At 47.1% G+C, this 21,296-nt stretch overlaps 1 pseudogene across 1 annotated transcript in view; it reads left to right on the top strand.

Moving 5' to 3' along the window:
• LOC147102991 (uncharacterized) overlaps positions 1–21,296 on the top strand; it is a 115,115-nt pseudogene that overhangs the window by 25,702 nt on the left and 68,117 nt on the right. The window contains exons 3-6 of the transcript XR_015073171.1: positions 7,252–7,430; positions 10,782–10,908; positions 12,457–12,607; positions 13,595–13,682. The product of XR_015073171.1 is annotated as an uncharacterized LOC147102991 (transcript). The remainder of the gene's footprint in view (positions 1–7,251; positions 7,431–10,781; positions 10,909–12,456; positions 12,608–13,594; positions 13,683–21,296) is intronic.

The raw sequence follows: 21,296 nt of genomic DNA on the forward strand, positions 1-21,296 counted from the left end.
CTGGGGCTTCAGCGGCTGGTTTTACAGCTGGGCCAAGCAGCGAAAGCGGAGGCAAGCAGTAACAGACTGGGAGGGAGCACTCGGGAGACGGCCGGCGCTGCAAAAAGGTCGGCGGGAACGAGTCTCCAACTGTCAATAAATAAATAAAATAAAGAACGGAAACTGTGGGAAAGAGCGTTGTCATCGGCAGCAGCGGCGGGAAAGCGCGGGAAGCGCCATATCTTTTCTGCAGAAAAGAAAGGGAAGCGCCATATCTTTTCTAAGATGCCTAAGTCTGGCAATATTGATGCTTTTGATAGCGAGATAGAGGATTGGACCACATATGTGGAAAGAGTGGAGGTATATTGCACTGCAAATGGAATAGAAGATGGAAAAAAAAGCTTCAGTACTGCTGAATCTAATGGGCGCAAAGACATACGGGCTGTTACGGAATTTAATCACTCCAGCCAAACCAAAGGACAAGGATTTTAAAGAAATTGTTGATACCCTACAGGAGCACTTAAACCCAACACCGCTGCTGATAGCGGAACGATTCAAATTCTTCAAGAGAAATCAACACAAGAATGAAAGTAACGCTGATTACCTCACCGAATTAAGAAAGCTATCAAAACACTGCCAATTCGGGGCAGGACTAGCAGATTATCTTTGAGACAAATTCGTCTGCGGTCTCTTAAGTGAAGGAACACAGAAAAGGCTGCTTTCTGAAAAAGATTTAACACTGGACAAGGCTTTCAGTATGGCTGTATCATACGAAGCAGCCGCAAGAGCTGCAGAAATACAACAAAAGACACAGGACTTCGGCACCCATGAAATGACACAGGGTTTCGAGAGATGTTATCGCTGCGGCAGATCCACCCATGACCAGAGGGACTGCTGGTTCAAGGACAAAGCATGCAGGCAATGCGGAAAGATTGGACACATTGCACGGGTATGCCGATCTGGACAAAATAAATCCACAGACAGGAAAAAAAAAATCAATAAAGAAAAGTACAGAAAGGTACAAATGATGACGGACAGTAGCTCCGAAGACCAGAAGAGCGATAGCGACTCCGAAAATAAGAGACTAAGCTGTCTCAAATTACATAATGTACTTGCCAAAGATGATTACCAGACCATTTGGGTTACCCTCACGATAGCAGGGTCCCCAGTTAAAATGGAGCTAGATACAGGATCAGCTCTGACCGTAATAAATCGACGGGATTACGAGAGGCTATTTCCGCATATACCTTTAAAAGACACATCCATTATCTTAAAAACATATACAGGGCAGAAAGTAGACCCCAAAGGAAAAATAAGGGTGCCTGTTGTATACAACGGCAAGGAAATACCAAAGTTGTATTTATACATTCTACAAGATGGTGGCCCACCACTGTTGGGGCGTGAATGGATCAGGAAAATACGTTTAGACTGGCACTCCATTCAGGCACTGACGATAACCAGTAAGAAAAAAAACGATGATGACGTCATACCTGAACGATTAAAAGACATCTTGGCCAACGCCAAAGAAGTGTTTCAAGAGAAACTAGGAACCTTGAAAGGCATCACCGCCTGAATAAAAGTGGAAGATGCAGCAATTCCCAAGTTTTTTAAAGCAAGACCAGTGCCATACGCAATTCGTCCAGCAGTCGAGGCAGAGCTGGAGAATTTGGAAAATGCAGGCGTATTATCCAAAATAGATTGGAGCGAGTGGGCAACACCCATCGTTCCAGTCATGAAGAAAGCATTGAATAATGATAAATCTGAAGAACAGAGAAAAATTCGCATCTGTGGAGACTTCAAGGTGACGGTAAACCCGGTCCTTCACACGGTACAGTATCCTCTTCCGAGGATAGAAGATATTTTCGCCTCACTATCCGGAGGGAAACGTTTCACCAAAATTGACTTGGCACAGGCATATCTACAGATGGAGGTTGTAGAGGCCTCTTAAAAAAAATATCTCACGATAAATACACACAAAGGCCTGTAACAGTACAATCGACTGGTTTTCGGAGTAGCATCCGCTCCAGCTATCTGGCAAAGAGCTATGGAGCAAGTCCTGCAAGGGATTCCGGGGACTCAATGCTACCTAGACGACATCCTTGCAACAGGAGAAAACGACAACGAGCACCTTGCCAATTTGGAGCAGGTGCTCACTAGGCTGAGAGAACGGGGCCTACGAGCAAATCGCCCCAAGTGTGAATTTTTCCAAAATCAAATATCATATTGTGGCCACATAATTAATAAGGAAGGGTTGCATAAGTCACCTGAAAAAATTGAAGCGGTCATAAAAGCCCCAGCACCTGAAAATGTTTCACAATTAAGGTCGTTCCTGGGATTAATAAATTACTATCATAAATTTTTACCGAACTTATCAACTCTTCTACACCCGCTTAATGAACTGCTACAAATAGGAGTAATTTGGAAATGGAGCGAAGACTGTAAACGTGCCTTCCATAAATGCAAAGACTTAATCACATCCAAAGAAGTTTTGGTTCATTACAACCCATCACTGCCAATCAGACTGGCGTGCGATGCATCCCCTTACGGCATAGGAGCAGTATTATCACACAAATTCCCTGATGGCTCGGAACGGCCGATAGCTTTTGCGTCACGCTCATTGAACTCAGCTGAGTGTAACTATGCCCAAATCGACAGGGAAGCACTCAGCCTGGTATGGGGAGTGAAGAAATTCAACCATTACCTACACGGACAAAAATTTACCTTGTTGACTGACCATCAACCCCTCATCTCCATAGTCAACCCTAAAAAGGGTGTTCCCATTATGACAGCGCAAAGGCTACAGAGGTGGTCCCTTTTTCTAGGGGCACACCAATACAACATAGAATACAAAGGATCAAAACAGCATGGGAATGCTGACGGTTTATCGCGCCTACCATTGCCAACGGTAGAAGAGGCACCTACAATAGACCCAGTGGAGATGTTCCACGCAACCATAGTGGAATGTCTACCAGTAACAAATTCTGCCATTGAAAAGGAAACGAGAAATGACCCGACTCTCTCACGAGTCTACGACTTAATGGTGAAGGGATGGCCAGCACATGGCGAACCACCGTTGCCAGCATTCTCGCAAAGAAGAGAACAGCTGTCAGTATGCCGAGGAACCTTGATGTGTGGATCCAGAGTGGTGATTCCACCCAAACTCCAGGATAAAGTGCTAAAGGAGCTTCACAAGGGGCATCTGGGTGGAGTGAAAATGAAGAACCTAGCTAGAGCGTTTGTATGGTGGCCAGGTATCGATGGAGACATCGAAGAAATGACCAAGAGCTGCCTCGGATGCCAGAAGGTCCAAAACGCTCCACCACAAGCCCCTCTACATCCATGGGAGTGGCCCTCATCTCCCTGGCAAAGGGTACACATCGACTTTGCTGGTCCATTTATGGACTCGATGTTCTTAATCGTGGTTGATGCACACTCCAAGTGGCCGGAGGTAATAAAGATGTCCTCCACCACCACGGAAAAAACCATCACAGTATTAAGGACCATATTTGCCAGGAATGGGCTGCCGGAACAGATCTGTTCTGATAATGGACCGCAATTTGTGTCCAAAGAATTCAGGAAGTTCTTTAAAAAAAAATTAAAAAAAACAATGGTGTTAAGCACTACACGTCCGCCCCATACCATCCCGCCACCAATGGATTGGCTGAAAGGTTTGTCCAGACCTTCAAGAAGGCCATAAAGGCCATGGGTAATGAAGACATAAAACTTCAGCACAAGGTGGATAACTTCTTGTTCGCATACAGGAATGCAACACATATGGTTACAAACCAAACTCCCGCCATGATGTTCTTCAATAGAAGCCTAAGATGCCGGCTGGATTTGATCAAGCCCAACATCAGAAGGGACGTGGAGAACCGGCAATTTCAAGGCATGAATGAAAGGCCAACTAGAACCTTCCAGATAGGTCAACAAGTTTTGGCCCGGGACTACTGCACCGAGAAATGGCAGCCTGGAACTATCTGCACACGACTAGGACCGCCGATGTATACTGTGGACATCGGAGAAAGCATAATAAGGCGCCACGCTGACCAAATCATAGAGTCATCCGAAAAGGGACAACTTACACCACAACTCTATACGCCTAACGATGAAGTAGAGATACCTATATCTACCTCCGATCCGGTGATACTGGAACCCGATGAACCCGACACTGGCATTCAAGCCGAATCAGCCTTGCCAAAAGAACCTACTACACCACCAGAAACTACTACACCACCAAGGCATTATCCGGACTGAGTCAGGAAGCCTCCAGAGAGACTGACTTATATTAATTAACTGCAGCAATGTATAGATTATTTTTCTTGTAACATGTAATTAATAATTACTTAAAATATTATGTACTGGTTAGCTAAAAGGGGAGGAATTGTAGTGTATGTGCCTTTAAGAGCCCCATGTGTACTGTAATGCCGGTAATGGCCACTCTGGCTATATAAGCCTGTATATTGTGTTATATCTGTTAGTTCCCCTCCAGACTTTGCTTAGTAAACACCTATGAACCAACTCCTGTCTTCAGTGTCTCTATCAACACACAGACACAACAAGATGGGCCTCTTACCAGCCGTTTAGGACATTTAAAAATATAATGACTACCCCACTGTGCTCCCAGCCCACCAAAAATAAAACAAAGACTAACCTGATTTTGGGCGGGAGACTGAGGTTTCTGGAAGAAAGTATATCTGGAAGACTTTTCGGCAGTTGGAGGGAGCTGAAAAAGCTGAGAGTTTGGAGCTTGAAGAGACACGCAGCTTGTGGACACACACAGCTTGAATCCGGATACCCAGAAGAAGAAGCAGGGAATCGCAGGAGGAAGAAGAAAGCCAACATCGAGAAGGCCGTCTCGAAACCAGCGTTCCGCCCCGGGGAAGCACATCGGGAGATCATCGACCATCCCTGGGCCGTTGCCGGAACGAGAGGCCATCGACCCAACTTGGGAGAAGAGACAAAAAAATAAAGGTCCCAAGCGAAGAAACCTTCCAGCCACCCCGGCTCAGGAGAAGAGAGAAAAGAAAACTGAAGAAGCGATGGGAGCCAGCCCAAGGCTCCTCTAACCAGGGTCGAGCCGACGATCCTCGACCCCGCCGACATACAGGCCCGCTGGTGTCCAGCCGCCCCCGACCCCCACCTCGAGAGAGGTGTAGCGCAGCTCGCAGGGGCTCCACGATCCACGTGGAGACGAAACGCCTGAAAGGACCAAACACAGACTCGATTTCAAAACCTTGCACTTCCTAGTGGGATTGGTGAGCATGTTTCTGGCCCTTCACAATCCGATCTAGATAGGTTTAATAAAGGGGGGGGTGGATTTAAGGGTACAATTAACATGAGTTGTCCCTCGATGTTCCGTGTGTTTCCTTATTTCATGATGATCTTTGTAGAGTATAAGATGCCTGTATTTGCCTTAGTTAGTACTGTGTCGTTATGATTTGCTTGTGTTTTTCCCTCCAATGTACTCCCTTATCTGCTTGCATTTGATTTGATATTTTTCCTTATGCAATAAAATTTCATTTTGTTTCATCAAACTTGGTCTACAAGAGTTTTCTCTACATTGTAGTTCCTGCCCCAAAGTCCAGAGTACAGAATCTAAGGGGCGAGTGGGTCGAACCACTCAAGGTTTTACTGTGCAAGAGAGAGAGGCCTCTAGAGAGAGAAACCTCAGGGAAAGCTCTCTCAAGGAAAACCCCTTACATGGGGGGCTAAAATCCCGAATTCGGGGGTCCCGACACCATCCCGCCCAAAACCCGCCTCCGTGTAATTTTCAAAGGAGGCGGGTACCCGCCCTGCACTGGGACCCGCCGACCCGAGGCGGGAAGGGATTAGTGCCAATTAACTGCCTGTTAACAGGTAGTTAACAGGCAGCTTTTAGCCTAATCCCTATTTTGAGGGGTGTCGTGTGGGATTCCCGACGGCTCCAAACCACGCCAGGTTAGAGTCGTCGGGTTGAAGGACTTGGAGGGGTCGAGATGTCGGTGTTCAGGTGAGTGATGGGTGCATGAGTGCAAAGGTAAGTGTGTTTGGTGTGTCTAAAGTGTGTAAAGAAGTTTAAATTACCTGTACTTACCTTTACAGCCTTCCTTCCTCTAGGCTTCGGGAGTTCATCATTCAGCCGGCACAGAAAGCTGAATGGCTGCGATCTGTCAAAAGTGACAGCCTGCAGCTTTCAGTGCCGGCGAGATTTCTAACTGAGTCTGCGTAGAAGGACTCAGGTTAGAAGTAAGACTGCCAGTGTTTGACAGCTTCAAACAGCTGTGAAACACTGATATTTCATCTGTCAACACGTCTTGACAGATGAAATTTCAGTCTGTGATGTCACCTGTTGCCGGGTGGCCCTTAATTGGCCTGCTGAGCCCGCTGGGTGGGCTCAACAAGGTCAATCAAGTGAAAATCGCGTGGATTGGCCGCATCTCGATGGAGGCGGGACTACAACCCGAAAGTTGTAGTCCCGCCTCCTTCCCAACTTCTGAATGAAAATCCAGCCCGTTAACTCTGTTTCTCTCTCCACGGATGCTGCCTGGCCTGCTGAGTGTTTCCAGCATTTTCTGTTGTCATTTCAGATTTCCAGCGTCCGCAGTATTTTGCTATTGTAAGGAGATATTAGGACAGGTGACCATAAGTTTGGACAAAGAGGTAGGTTTTAAGGAGCATCTTGAAGGAGGAGAGAGGTAGAGAGGCGGAGAGGTTTAGGGAGGGAATTCCAGAGCTTAGGGCCCAGGCAGCTGGCGGCACGGCCACCAATGGTAGAGCGATGAAAATCAGGGATGCGCAAATAATGGAAAAGAAACCCACGGAATAATTTGAGAACCCGTTCGGGTGGAGTCCCTTTCCTGATCCGTATTTCTGTCCTTCACACCAAACGTCAGTATTTCATTCTAGCATTCAGTGTTTGACAGGTAGTTCCAGTTGTCAACATTTTCTGACATAACTCACGGGGTTAAAGTTCCCAGGGTCACCCGAAAATGCCACTGGGCAGCGTTTCCCTGTGTGGGTTTAGACTCTTGATCACAGAACAACTATCGGCACAGATCAAGCAGATTGGAGCTAGGAGACCTGATAGAGGTCTTTAAAATGATGAGGGGGTTGGATAGGGTGGATGTGGAGAAACTGTTTCTACTTGTGGGTGAGTCCAGAACAAGGGACATGAATATAAGATCGTCACTAACAATTGGGACAGTGTTGAGGGAGTGTTTGATGGGACGGGGTCACAGGGTTGGTGCGATGCTTGGAGACTCCTGGAGTAACATTTGGCTTTTTCTGTACCAGCTTCTGAAGCCGGAGAGTGGGAAGTTGAAGAAAGATGTGTTTGTGGGACACCGCACCCATGAGGCTGCCATGTGCCTCTCCTATCACCCAGGGCAACACAGTCTACTGTTCTTGGGCAGTGCAGATGGCAATATCAGGATCTATGATATGGAGCTGGCCTTAGATCCTGTCACTATCGCAGGTACAGTATCCCGAGCCCCATTGACAACCCAGGGCACTGACCTCTCCCAAACTATGACACAAAAAACTTCCTGGAAATAGTGGCGAACCAAGGCTCTAGCGAGAATGAGGAACTGAAATAAATTAGTATTAGTTAAAAAATAAAAAAATAAAAAATAGTACTGGAGAAATTAATGGGGCTGAAAGCCGATAAATCCCCAGGGCTTGGTGGCCTACATCCTCGGATTTTGAAAGAGGTGGCTATAGAGATAGTGGATGCATTGGTTCATTTTCCAAAATTCCAAAGATTCTAGAATGATTCCAGCGGATTGGAAGGTAGCAAGTGTAACCCCACTATTTAAGAAAGGAGGGAGAGAGAAAACGTGGAACTACAGACCAGTTAGCCTGACATCAGTAGTAGGGAAAATGCTAGAATAATAGGATTGGGCAGGGTCAACACGGATTTATGAAAGGGAAATCGTGTTTGACAAATCTGTTTATTGAGGTTGTAACTAGCAGAATAGATAAGGGGGAACCAGTGGATGTGGTGTATTTGGATTTTCAGAAGGCATTCGATAAGGTGCCACACAAGAAGTTAATAAACAAAATTAGGGGTCACCCTTACGGACTGAACGGAGGTGTTCCACAAAATTAGGGGTCATGTGATTGGGGGTAATATACGAGCATGGATTGAGGATTGGTTAACGGACAGAAAACAGAGAGTAGGAATAAACGGGTCATTTATTGGTTGACAGGCTGTAACTAGTGGGGTACCACAAGGATCAGTGCTTGGGCCTCAGCTATTCACAATCTACATCAATGATTTGGATGAGGGGACCAAATGTAATATATCCCAGTTTGCTGATGATACAAAGCTGGGTGGGAATGTAAGTTGTGAGGAGGATGCAAGGAGGCTTCAAGGGGATATAGACAGGCTAAGTGAGTGGGCAAGAACATGGCAAATGGAATATAATGTGGAGGAATGTGAAGTTAGCCACTTTGGTAGGAAAAATAGAAAAGCAGAGTATTTTTTAAATGGTGAGAGATTGGGAAATGTTGGTGTGCAGAGGGACCTGGGTGTCCTTGTACACGAATCACTGAAAGTTAACCTGCAGGTACAGCAAGCAATTAGGAAAGCAAATGGTATGTTGGCCTTTATTACAAGAGGATCTGAGTATAAGAGTAAAGACGTCTTGCTGCAATTATATAGGGCCCTGGTAAGACCACACCTGGAGTACTGTGTACAGCTTTGGTCTCATTGCCTAAGGAAGGATATACTTGCCATAGAGGGAGTGCAACGAAGGTTCACCAGACTGGTTACTGGGATGGGGGGATTGTCCTATGAGGAGAGATTGAGTAGACTAGGCCTATATTCCCCAGAGTTTAGAAGAAGGAGAGGTGATCACATTGAAACATACAAAATTCTTACAGGGCTTGACAGGGTAGATGCTGGGAGGATGTTTCCCCGGTTGGAGAGTCTAGAACCAGGGGTCACAGTCTCAGAATAAGGGGTCGGCCATTTAGGACTGAGATGAGGAGGAATTTCTTCACTCGGAGGGTGGTGAATCTTTGGAATTCTCTGCCCCAGAGAGCTGTGGAGGCTCAGTCGTTGAGTATATTCAAGACAGAGATCGATAGATTTTTGAATATTAAGGAGATATGGGGATAGTGCAGGAAAGTGGAGATGAGGCAGACGATCAGCCATGATCTAACTGAATGGTGGAGCAGGCTCGAGGGGCCAAATGCCACCCTCCTGCTCCTATTTCTTACCTTCTTATGCTATCTTGCATGAAATCAGCAATGGCTGGGACCTTTACTTAACTTGCGCTCCCAAGTTACTTTTCAACTCCACTCCTAACCCTGTTATACAACCATCACAGCCTGTAACTCACTCCCAGGCACCTGTTATTCTTTATTTTATATAGCCCCCCCAACCCCCGATTAGATTCCAGCCTGTAACTCACTCCCGGGGACCGGTTATTCTATATATAAACCCCCCCGAACCCCTCATCTTATTGGACAGATACAGCCAAAAGCAGAGGACTGGCCCGATATTCCCGGCACTATTAGCTGTGGATGTTTATGCAGTGGATGGCTGACGTTCCCAGGACAGGTCCAGGGCGTCCCGGTGGGCGGGTCACCGACAGGAGAATGAGTGGCTGCAGGATTCCCATTCTGCCACTGGATGGCAGTAGCGCACCCCCTACAGCAGCGCCCCCTAGAGTCAGAGCGGCAGCGCTGCACCGAGTGCAATTCAACTTGAACCGAAATTCCCGGAAGTCAAAGAATGGGAAATTCGGGTGGGTGTGGAACGGGCGGCTTATCCGCTTCCGCCCATCAGTTTCTCCAGTTTAACCAAGTGAACTGATTGATCGGGTCGCTGCTGACATCCAGTGGGTGTGGGTGACCCCACCCCGTGTGGGCTGTGGACCCCAGAAACCCCCCATAGTTGGGGAGGAAGGTCAGACCGCAAATTCCCACTGCCCCACTCTCCTCTCAGGGAGGGTGCGAAGATACCAAGACAACACCTCTGAACATGAAGTTCATGTTTTATATTTAAACTCAGAAAATGTAGGATGCACCGAGGTCAAAAAGACCAGAAGACGTGAAATGAAGGAGTAGGATTGGGAATAACAACAGAAAATGCTGGAAAAACTCAGCAGGCCAGGCAACATCCATGGAAAGAAATTAGAGTCAACGTTTTCTGAAACGTTGACTCTATTTTCTCTCCACGGATGTTGCCTGGCCTGCTGAGTTTTTCCAGCATTTTCTGTTGTTATTTTGGATTTCCAGCATCCGCAGTATTTTGCTAACGTACGAGTAGGATTGGGTGTTGAAAGCCTGTACACAGTGCGAGGAGTCTTTATTTGAACAGTGAGGATACAAGGAGGAGGGAGAGTGAGTAAGTCGGGGGATTTAGAGCTCGGGAGGATCAGGAGAGGTTAGTTCAGTAGCAGGGACCCTTGTAATATGGAAAAATAGCGGTGAAAAAGATGGTAATGGAAAGAACTGTGAGGGGAATGAGGGACGACTCCTGACGAAGGGTCCCAGACCTTAAACGTTAACTCTGTTTCTCTCTCCACGGATGCTGCCTGACCTGCTGAGTGTTTCCAGCATTTTCTGTTATATCAGGAAGAAGATTCTGTAGCCGTCGCTCCTCAATCACATGCAAGTGTATCTCCATGACTTACTGTTTGATTCAGTTCATCGCCACCTTCAACCTCAGGGATCTATTCAAATGTCGCCTTTGTATCGTGTCATGACACTGTGGCAGTGAGTCAAGGTTTGGTGTGACTCTAAGCATAGGTCTTGTAGCCATGAACCTGATGTTCACACACTGTTCTGTGGGTTTTTTTGGGGGGCGGGGGGGGGGGCGGTGGTTTCACTGTAGAAGAGAATAATGAGATCAACGCCCTGGATTTCTCCATGGATGGCAGCATTTTTGCCACAGCCGGGAAGGATAAATCTATTCGACTCTACGACAGCAAAACCAACCAGGTAGGGAGAGAGATCACTGGACATGGACTGCCCTTATTGTGGACCGCTAAATGTGTGGGAGATGAGTATAGGGAACGGTTTGACTAAAACCTGCTGGGAGGAGGAGAGACTGAAGGAGAGCGGGGACAGATATGGCAATGTTGGAACACAGGAACAGGAGGAGGCCATTCAGCCCCTTGAGCCTGTTCTCCGATTCAATTAGATCATGGCTGATCTGTACCTTAACTCCATCGACCTGCCTTGGTTCTGTAACCCGTAATACCCTTACCCAACAAATATCTATCAATCTCAGTTTTGAAATTTTTGATTGATCCCCAGCCTCAATAGCTTTTACGGGGAGAGAATTCCAGATTTCCACTGCCCTTTGTGTGAAGAAATGTTTCATAACATCACCCCTGAACGGCCTGGCTCTAATTTTAAGGTTATGCCCCCTTGTTCTGGACACCCCCCACCAGAGGAAATAGTTTCTATCGAATCCTTTAATCATCTTAAACACCTCGTTCAGATCACCCCTTAATCTTCTAAACTCGAGGAATACAAGCCCAGCCTGTGCAACCTGTCCTCGTAATTTAACCCTTTTATGTCGAGTGGATCTTGCGGTGCTTCCTGACCTCTTGTTATTTTGGCCCGTCCTTAATAATATCCTCAGTTTCTCTCAGGTTTGAGGTACTCTGCTCTTGGGCCTAAGCCACAGGTTCGTTGTCCAACAATTTCATGTTGCTTTTCATTTCCCCCTCCCTCCCCTACCCTGGGCTCTGCTCAGAACCTCCCCTCACCAGAGTGAAGTGATTGAGCCTACACCCCAACTTCCTCTTCCCCGCCGCCCTCCCCTGGAGCCCCAATGCAACACTTCAACAACAGCAGCAGCTTGGACACAACACACTGGGATCAGCCTGTCGCATTCTCAGCACGTGTTAGTCCAGGTGTCACAGAGGCCAATCCCTATTGCTCCAATTTATTGCCCAGTGAGCCCACTTCCTGGCAGGTATCTGAGCATCTGACGCCTCTTTGCTCTACAGATATATCCACAGGTTCTCAACGGCATCTAAACTGCCAGCAGTTGTGCAAAGCGAAGATATGTGTGGATTCACTGACCTCTCCACCATTCCCAATCTTTTACACTGCCGGGCAAGTTCAGCTGGTATTAGTCCCCGTAACGCCTTCCAGAGGGCGCTGGACGGGTTCCTGACTGGGGCAGCGATCGCATCGTCTGGAAGATACGTGTCTTTAAAGATAATACTCGGTCCGTGTGATCTCCTGGACTGGGTTCCATCACCTGAGGGGGTCGGAGAGGAATCTTCCAGAGAATCTTTTCCCTTAATGGCCCTGGGTATTTTCTCTGGTTTTTCTTGCCTCTCCCAGGAGATCACCTGGCAGTGGGGGGAGGAAGTATTTCGTCAGGATGATCTGAACATCATGATGTGGGGCAGGCTTGACTGACCAGCTGGTCTTTTCCTGCCCATCAGTCTGGTGTGCTCGTAGTCCGATCCTGTGCTGGCTGATGTTTGTGGTGTGACGGACTGGGCTCTCTCTCTCTCTCTCTCTCTCATGTGCAGCATATACAGAGCTCCTGACTTCTCCTCTGGCGATGACCTGTCACTGACCAGTGGCCACACGAGCCTGATCTTTAGCTCTGAAGTTTCACCCGGACGATTATCATCTTTTCATCACTGGGGGCTGGGATCGTCGCTCAAGGTCAGCATCTCGCACACTGGTTCCTGCCATTCCTGTCACACGCCAGACCAATATCGGGCTAAATTCTGGCCAGTTTTGTGGATCTGTGCCCCATGGGTTAAAGTGTCCCAAACTTGGGGTCCTGACGACCCACAGAGATCACAAAGGAGCTGTTCACTCTGCACTGCAGCCTGGATTGAAACCTAGGCCTCTGGGCTGATATAAGAATCTACTGACCCACTGCATCATTGAGTTTATTGACCAGTTTTCAAAAGCTCCCCATCTTGAATCTAACTAATGATTAACCCTACTAGAAAGAAAAATTTGCATTTATATAGCGCCTTTCACAACCTCAGGATGTCTTAAAGCACTTTACAGCCAATGAAGTACGTTTGAAGTGTAGCCACTGTTGTAATGTAGGAAACTGGGCAGCCAATTTGTGCTCAGCAAGCTCCCACAAACAGCAATGTGATACTGACCAGATCATCTGTTTTAGTGATGATGTTTGAGGGATAAATATTGGCCCCAGGACACCGGGGAGAACTGCCCTGCTCTTCTTCGAATAATGCCAGGGGATCTTTTACATCCACCTGAGAGCAGACGGGACCTCGGTTGTAACGTCTCATTTGAAACGCGGCACCTCCAACAGTGCAGCCCCTCCGACAGCGCAGCGCTCCATCAGTACTGCATTGACGTGCCAGTCTGGATTATGTGCTCAAGGTGGATGAGAACCCTCAACATTCTGATTCAGTAGCTGAGCCACACTGACAGTGACGGGTGCAAGTGGTGGGAGGGCGAGAGGTCAGTCTCTTGGCTCCGTCTCTCTGCCACCTCCCAGTTTAACAGACCTGTCCAGAGTGTAGTTCGGAACAGCTGGAACCACTGGGAGGGAACGAGGAGCCAAAACCGAATTGGCTCATTTCCCGTTCCTCATGGTGTTGAGCCTTGTTGTCTCCTCGGATTGAGACTGATGCATGTTCCAATTTTCTTTATCTCTCTCTCCTTCCTGTAGGTCTGGGACAAGCGGGTGGCGAATGGGGCTCGGAGAGCAATCCATAGGCCCCACATCTTTGGATCCAGCATCGATATCCAGGTTAGCGGTGATCATAGCTTGGATTGTGCTTCTCACACGGACCGCGTGCGAGGGAGTGTGTGAGGGAGCTGGATTAACATCAGTAGAGATACAGTCAGTAACACAGGGTGCTGGGGGAGAGGGGTTACTGAGTGACAGTGTGAGGGAGCTGGATTAACATCAGGAGAGATACAGTCAGTAACACACGGCGCTGGGGGAGAGGGGTTACTGAGTGACAGTGTGAGGGAGCTGGATTAACATCAGGAGAGATACAGTCAGTAACACACGGCGCTGGGGGAGAGGGGTTACTGAGTGACAGTGTGAGGGAGCTGGATTAACACGAGGAGAGATACAGTCAGTAACACGGCACTAGGGGAGAGGAGTTACTGAGTGACAGTGTGAGGGAGCTGGATTAACATCAGTAGAGATACAGTCAGTAACACAGGGCACTGGGGGAGAGGGGTTACTGAGTGACAGTGTGAGGGAGCTGGATTAACATCAGTAGAGATACAGTCAGTAACACAGGGCACTGGGGGAGAGGGGTTACTGAGTGACAGTGTGAGGGAGCTGGATTAACATCAGGAGAGATACAGTCAGTGACACAGGACGCTGGGGGAGAGGGGTTACTGAGTGATAGTGTGAGGGAGCTGGATTAACATCAGTAGAGATACAGTCAGTAACACAGGGCACTGGGGGAGAGAGGTTACTGAGTGACAGTGTGAGGGAGCTGGATTAACATCAGTAGAGATACAGTCAGTGACACAGGGCGCTGGGGGAGAGGGGTTACTGAGTGACAGTGTGAGGGAGCTGGATTAACATCAGTAGAGATACAGTCAGTAACACAGAACTCCAATTGACTCTCAGCATGCACAGTTCTTGGGGGGAGAGTTCCAGATTTCCACTAGCCTTTGTGTGAAGAAGTGTTTCCTGACATCACCCCTGAACGGCCTGGCTCTGATTTTAAGGTTCTGCCCCCTTGTCCTGGATTCCCCCCACCAGAGGAAATAATTTCTCTCTATCTACCCGATCGAATACTTTATTCATTTTTAGCACCTCGATCAGATCACCCCTTAATCTTCTAAACTCGAGGGAATACAAGCCCAGTCTGTGCAACCTGTCCTCGTAATTTAACCCTTTCAGCCCCGGTGTCATTCTGGTGAATCTGGTGAACACACCCCCTCCAAGGCCAATACATCCTTCCTGAGGTGCGGTGCTCTAGATGGGGTCTAACCAGAGCTCTGTACAACTGAAGCATCACCTCCACCCCTTTGCGTTCCCACCCCCGAGATAAAGGCCGACATTCCATGAATGTTTTTGATTGTTTCTGTACCTGTCCACTCGGTTTCAGTGATTTCTGTACTTGGAGCCCTAAATCGCTCGGCCCCTCGTTCCTAGTTTCTCACCATTTAGAAAATATTCCGATTTATCTTTCTTGGATCCAAAGTAGATGACCTCACATTTGCCATAGTTTTGCCCACTCACTTAATCTGTCTATGTTGCTTTGTAACGTCCTGCTCCCATCCGTTCAGTTTGTACGGGTGACCCTGAGCTTCGGTCGTCTGTCACTTTAATTCTCCGCTTCACTCCCACTCTGATCTCTCCGTCCTCCGCCTCTTATATTGTTCCAACGAGGAACAGCACCTCATCTTTTGATTAGGCACTTTACAGCCTTCTGGACTCCACATTGAGTTCAACAATTTCAGACTCGAACCCCTGCCCCCATTTTTCATGCTGTCTGATTTTGCCATTCCCATTTACAACATTTTATCTCTCCTGCCGCCTACCTTAACACAGAATGTTCCTTCAGTTCCTTCCTCCCCCTCCCCGTCTCTGCACCTGCTTAATATCTGTTCCATCTCCAGCTTTTTCCAGTTCTGATGAAGGGTCCCAGACCTGAAACGTTAACTCTGTTTCTCTCTCCACGGATGCTGCCTGGCCTGCTGAGTATTTCCAGCATTTCTGTTGTTATTTCAGATTTCCAGCATCCGCAGTATTTTGCTATTGTACACTATTTACTGTCTTTGTGTGTCTCTCTCTCCTCCCTTGTTCCTATCAGTTTCTCTCTCTCTGCTGTCTGTCTCTCTCCCTGTGAGATACAGTCAGTCTCACACTGTCTGCCTCTTTGTGTGTGCCTCTCTTTCACACTCTTTTTCTCTGTCAGTCTCTGTCTGCGTGCATGCATCTGTCTTCCCGCATGCGTCTGTCTGTTTCTGTCTGTGTGTGTCTGTGTGTGTGCATGCATCTGTCTGTGCCTGTGTGCGCACCTGCCTGCGTGTGTGTGTGTGCCTGTCTGCGTGTGTGTGCGTCTGTGTGCGCTGCAGAGATAGTGGATGCACTGGGATTAATCTTCCAGAATTCCCTAGATTCTAGAACAGTCTCCAAGGTTTGGAAGGTAGTAAACATAACCCCGCTATTTTAAGAAAGGAGGAAGGGAGAAAATGGGGAACTACAGGCCAGTTAGCCTGACATCAATAGTCGGCAAAATGCTGGAATCTATTAGGGACGTGGTAACAGGACACTTAGAAAATCATAATATGATTAGACTAGAGTTAGCACGGATTTATGGAAGGGAAATCGTGTTTGACAAATCTGTTAGTTTTTTTGAAGATGTAAGTAGTAGGATGGATAAGGGGGAACCAATGGATGTGGTGTATTTTCAAAAAGCATTCGATAAGGTGCCACACAAGAGGTTATTAAACAAAAATTAGGACTCATGGTATTGGGGGTAATATATTAACATGGATTGAGGATTGGTTAATGGACAGAAAACAAATAGGATTAAACGGGACTTTGTCAGGTTGGCAGGCTGTAACTAGCGGCGTACTGCAAGGATCAGTGTTGGGGCCTCAGCTATTTACAATCTATATTAATGACTTAGATGAAGGGACTGAGTGTAACGTATCCAAGTTTGCTGATGATACGAAGTTAGGTGGGAAAGTAAGCTGTGAGGAGGACGCAAAGAAGCTACAGAGAGATATAGACAGGTTGACTGAGTGGGCAAGAACATGGCAAATGGAATACAATGTGGGGAAATGTGAAGTTATCCACTTTGGTAGGAAAAACAAAAAATAATATTTTTTTTTTAACAGTGAGAGACTGAGAAATGTTTGCACTCAGAGGGACCTGGGTGTCCTTGTACATGAATCACAGAAAGTTAACATGCAGGTACAGCAAGCAATTAGGAAAGCAAATGGTGTGTTATCTTTTGTTACAAAGGGATTAGAGTATAAGAGTAAAGACGTCTTACTACAATTATACAGGGCATTGGGAGGCCACACCCGGAGTATTGTGGACAGTTTTGGTCTCCGTACCTAAGGAAAGTCATACTTGCCATAGAGGGAGTGCAACGAAGGTTCACTAGACTGGTTCCTGGGATGAGGGGATTGTTAAGTCTGTGTGTTCTAGTTATTGTTAATAAGAATCACTGCACACAGACCACAAGAATAAATTCAACAGGTCTTTACTAGTCGAAGGTCAGGCTGAACTGCCCAATAAATCATTACACAGCACTTATATACCGGTGTGGCCACCACCGGCATTACAGTATACAGCAGCCAAGATAAAGTAGTGCATCTCTTAAAATAGTTCTCTTAAAGGTGGAACGGTTACATACACCACAATCCTCCCTTTTTAGCTTAACAGTATATATTCCCCATTAACATAACATAATAACATATATACACAACTTCATGTAAAAACAGTTCACAGATTCAGTCTCTGAGGAGGCCTCCTGATCCGAGACGGATAACGCCTTTCAGGGGTCTCGGGTTCTCGTTGCTGGGGTGACTCATCTAGTTGATCCCCTATGGATAGGACATCATCATCAGGTATATTCACTTTTGAGGTAGATGCTTCAGGTTCACTAACTTCCTCCACGGTTGTCTCTGTCGTAACCATGGGCTCGACCCTTGTTCTCGATCCCACCAGTTGGTCAGCATGACGTCGCATTACGTTTTCACCAACATCTACCGTGTACATCAGGGGTCCTTGTCTGGCCCGAATTGTTCCAGATTGCCATTTCTCGTTTTTATAGTCCCTGGCTAACACCGGTTGTCCTATTTCAAAACTCCGAGTGGGCTTGTTATTGATATGCTGGAACTGTTTGTTTTCGACTTCCCTCCGCACATTTGGTTTTAACAAGTCCAACCTGGACCGCAACCTCCTGTTATAGAACATCATGGCAGGACTTTGGTTTGTTGTTGCATGGGTGGCGTTTCGATATGCTAGTAGGAAATTGTCCACCTTGTGTTGCAGTGGCATCTGATCTTCGCTCATGGCCTTTATTGCCTTTTTGAACGTCTGTACAAACCTCTCGGCCAGCCCATTCGTAGCTGGATGATATGGGGCAGAGGTATAATATTTCACCCCATTCTTCTTCAGGAATTTCTGGAATTCCTCTGACACGAACTGTGGTCCGTTGTCTGAACATATTTGCTCTGGCAATCCATTTCTTGCAAATATCGTTCTTAGCACCGCGATCGTCTTCTCCGAGGTAGTGGTAGTCATTTTAATCACTTCTGGCCATTTAGAATGTGCGTCCACCGCAATTAAAAACATGGAGTCCATGAATGGACCAGCAAAGTCAATATGTACACGTTGCCATGGGGTTGAAGGCCATTCCCATGGATGCAGCGGTACAATTGGAGGTGCATTTTGGACTTTTTGGCACCCTGAGCAGCTTTTCGTCAGATCCTCTATCTGTTGGTCGATACCCGGCCACCACACATAAGCCCTAGCAAGGCTTTTCATCTTGACTCCCCCCAGATGACCTTCATATAGTTCTTTTAGAACTCTCTCTCTTAACTTAGGAGGGATAATCACCCTTGTTCCATACATCAATGTTCCCTGACAGATGGACAGCTGTTCTCGTCTTGCTGAGAATGCCGGTAACAGTGGATCACCATGGGCTGGCCATCCCTTTACTGTCAATTCGTAGACCCGAGACAGTGTCGGGTCATTCCTAGTCTCCCTTTCAATATTTGCATTGGTGACAGGTAAACATTCGATGATGGTCGAGTGAAATAACTCCACCGGGTCAACCGTCGGTGCCTCCTCCTCAGTAGGTAGTGGCAGGCGCGACAGCCCATCAGCATTACCATGCTGCTTTGTACCTTTGAATTCTATCTGATATTGATGTGCCCCGAGGAAAAGGGACCATCTCTGGAGCCTCTGTGCTGTCATCACCGAAACACCCTTCTTAGGGTTAAAAATGGATACCAACGGCTGGTGGTCTGTCAGCAGTGTAAACTTCTGGCCCTGCAGGTAATGATTAAACTTCTTCACTCCCCACACAAGGCTGAGAGCCTCCCTATCTATCTGAGCATAGTTGCGCTCAGCGGAGGTCAATGATCTGGATGCAAATGCGACTGGCCTTTCCAAGCCATTTGGCAACTTGTGTGAGAGTACTGCTCCAATACCATAAGGAGAAGCATCACAAGCTAAACGAATAGGTAGCGTTGGGTTGAAGTGAGCCAACACTTCCTCTGAGGTGATCAATGCCTTGCTTTTGCGAAAGGCCTTCTTACAGTCCTCGCTCCACTTCCATGGTACTTCTTTCTGCAAAAGAGCGTTCAGTGGGTGCAGCACCGTGGATAGATTTGGCAGAAACTTATGGTAATAGCTAATCAACCCTAGGAACGACCTCAACTGGGATACATTTTCCGGAGCGGGAGCCTTCACAACAGCTTTGATCTTGTCAGGTGACTTGTGCAGCCCCTCCTGGTCAATGACATGACCACAGTACGAGATCCGTTTCTGAAAGAACTCACATTTCTGGCGATTAACTCGAAGTCCATATTCCTTCAATCTGGTGAGCACCAGTTTCAAATTTGCAAGGTGTTCCTCATCGTCATCTCCTGTAATCAGGATATCGTCCAAGTAACATTGAGTGCTTGGAATTCCCTGTAATACTTGCTCCATGGCCCTCTGCCAAATTGCTGGAGCCGAAGCCACTCCAAAAACCAGTCTATTATATCGATACAAGCCTCTGTGCGTGTTGATTGTGAGATACTGGCGCGACTCTTCCTCAACTTCCATCTGTAAGTACGCTTGCGCCAGGTCTATCTTGGTGAAGTGTTTCCCGCCAGACAATGAAGCAAAGATATCCTCAATCCGCGGAAGCGGATATTGCACTGTGTGAAGCGCCGGATTAACCGTGATCTTGAAGTCTCCACAGATGCGGACCTTCCCCGGTTCCCCTGGCTTGTTACTCGATGAACGCTTCATGACGGGAACAATGGGCGTGGCCCACTCACTCCAGTCCACCTTAGACAGTACTCCTGAACGTTCTAGCCCTTCCAGCTCAGCTTCCACAGCAGGTCGTATCGCATAAGGTACTGGTCTGGCTTTGAAAAATTTTGGGTTTGCATGTTCTGCAATCTTAATTTTTGCCGTAATTCCTCTCAGTGTTCCCAGTCCCTGTTGGAACACCTCTTTAGCCTCATCCAATATTCTGGACAATTGTTCAGGTTTGACATCTTTTTTTCCGGAATCTACCGTTACTGCTTTTAGGGAGTGCCAGTCCATATTTATTTTCCTGATCCACTCCCGTCCCAGAAGTGGTGGACCTCCCTCAGGTAGTACATATAAGTCCATTCCTTGGTGTTCTTTGCCCTTGTGTACCACCTTGACTTTTATCTTTCCGATGGGGTATACTCTTTGCCCCGTGTATGTCTGCAATACTATCTCCGTATCCCGTAGGGGAATATGTGTGAATAACCTTTTGTAATCTTGCTTATTCATGACCGTCAACGCCGATCCAGTGTCCAATTCCATCTTCACTTGGACTCCTGCTATCTGAAGTGTGACCCAGATAGTTTGTAGGTCAGCTTCCTTACTCACATTGTGAATTCTCAGACTACCCAGTTCCTTGCTGTTGGAGTCTGAATCCGAATTCTGTTCATCCGAACTCTTCTCAGCCACCTTATGTACCTTTCTGCACTTTTCCTGCGGTGACTTTTTGTTGCTGGTCTTCTTTCCATACTTTAGCTATGTGACCAAGCTTGCCACATTTTCTACATTCCTGATTTTTAAACCAGCATTGGTTCTGATCGTGTGTTGTCTTTCCACAACGATAACATTTCGCTGTACCCAAAGCCATTTGATCTACGCTGAGTACCGCTGCCTTCAGCTGCATTTCCGCAGTGCCTCTCGCTGCGGCTTCGTGCGATGCTGCAATAGTGACAGCCTTATCAAGTGTAAGATCATTCTCTTCAAGCAGCCGCTTTTGTGTTCCTTCTTTCGACAATCCACACACACGAATTTGTCTCTCAGTGCCTCTGTCAGTCTTTCCCCAAACTGACAGTATTTCGCTAGCTTACGCAGTTCAATTAAATACTCCGCGTCGCTTTCCTCTTTCAGTTGCGTTCTCGCATAAAATTTAAATCGTTCCGCTAATATCAGCGGTGTGGGGTTCAAATGATTCCTCAGGACAGCAACAATATTAGCGAAAGCCTGATCCGCCGGTTTAGCTGGTGATAGAAGATGCTTCAATAGCCCGTATGTCTTCGCACCCATTGAGTTTAGTAAGGTTAGTGCTTTATCTTCATCTGATATTTTATTTGCCTTACAATAAATCTCTATGCGTTCTACATACGTGGCCCAATCTTCAACATCGGCATTGAAATCGTTGCTGTTACCACGC

The sequence above is a fragment of the Somniosus microcephalus genome, chromosome 21 (genome assembly GCF_052327205.1).
Source record: "Somniosus microcephalus isolate GS21.2 chromosome 21, FLI_Smic_1.0, whole genome shotgun sequence".
Lineage (NCBI taxonomy): Eukaryota > Metazoa > Chordata > Chondrichthyes > Squaliformes > Somniosidae > Somniosus > Somniosus microcephalus.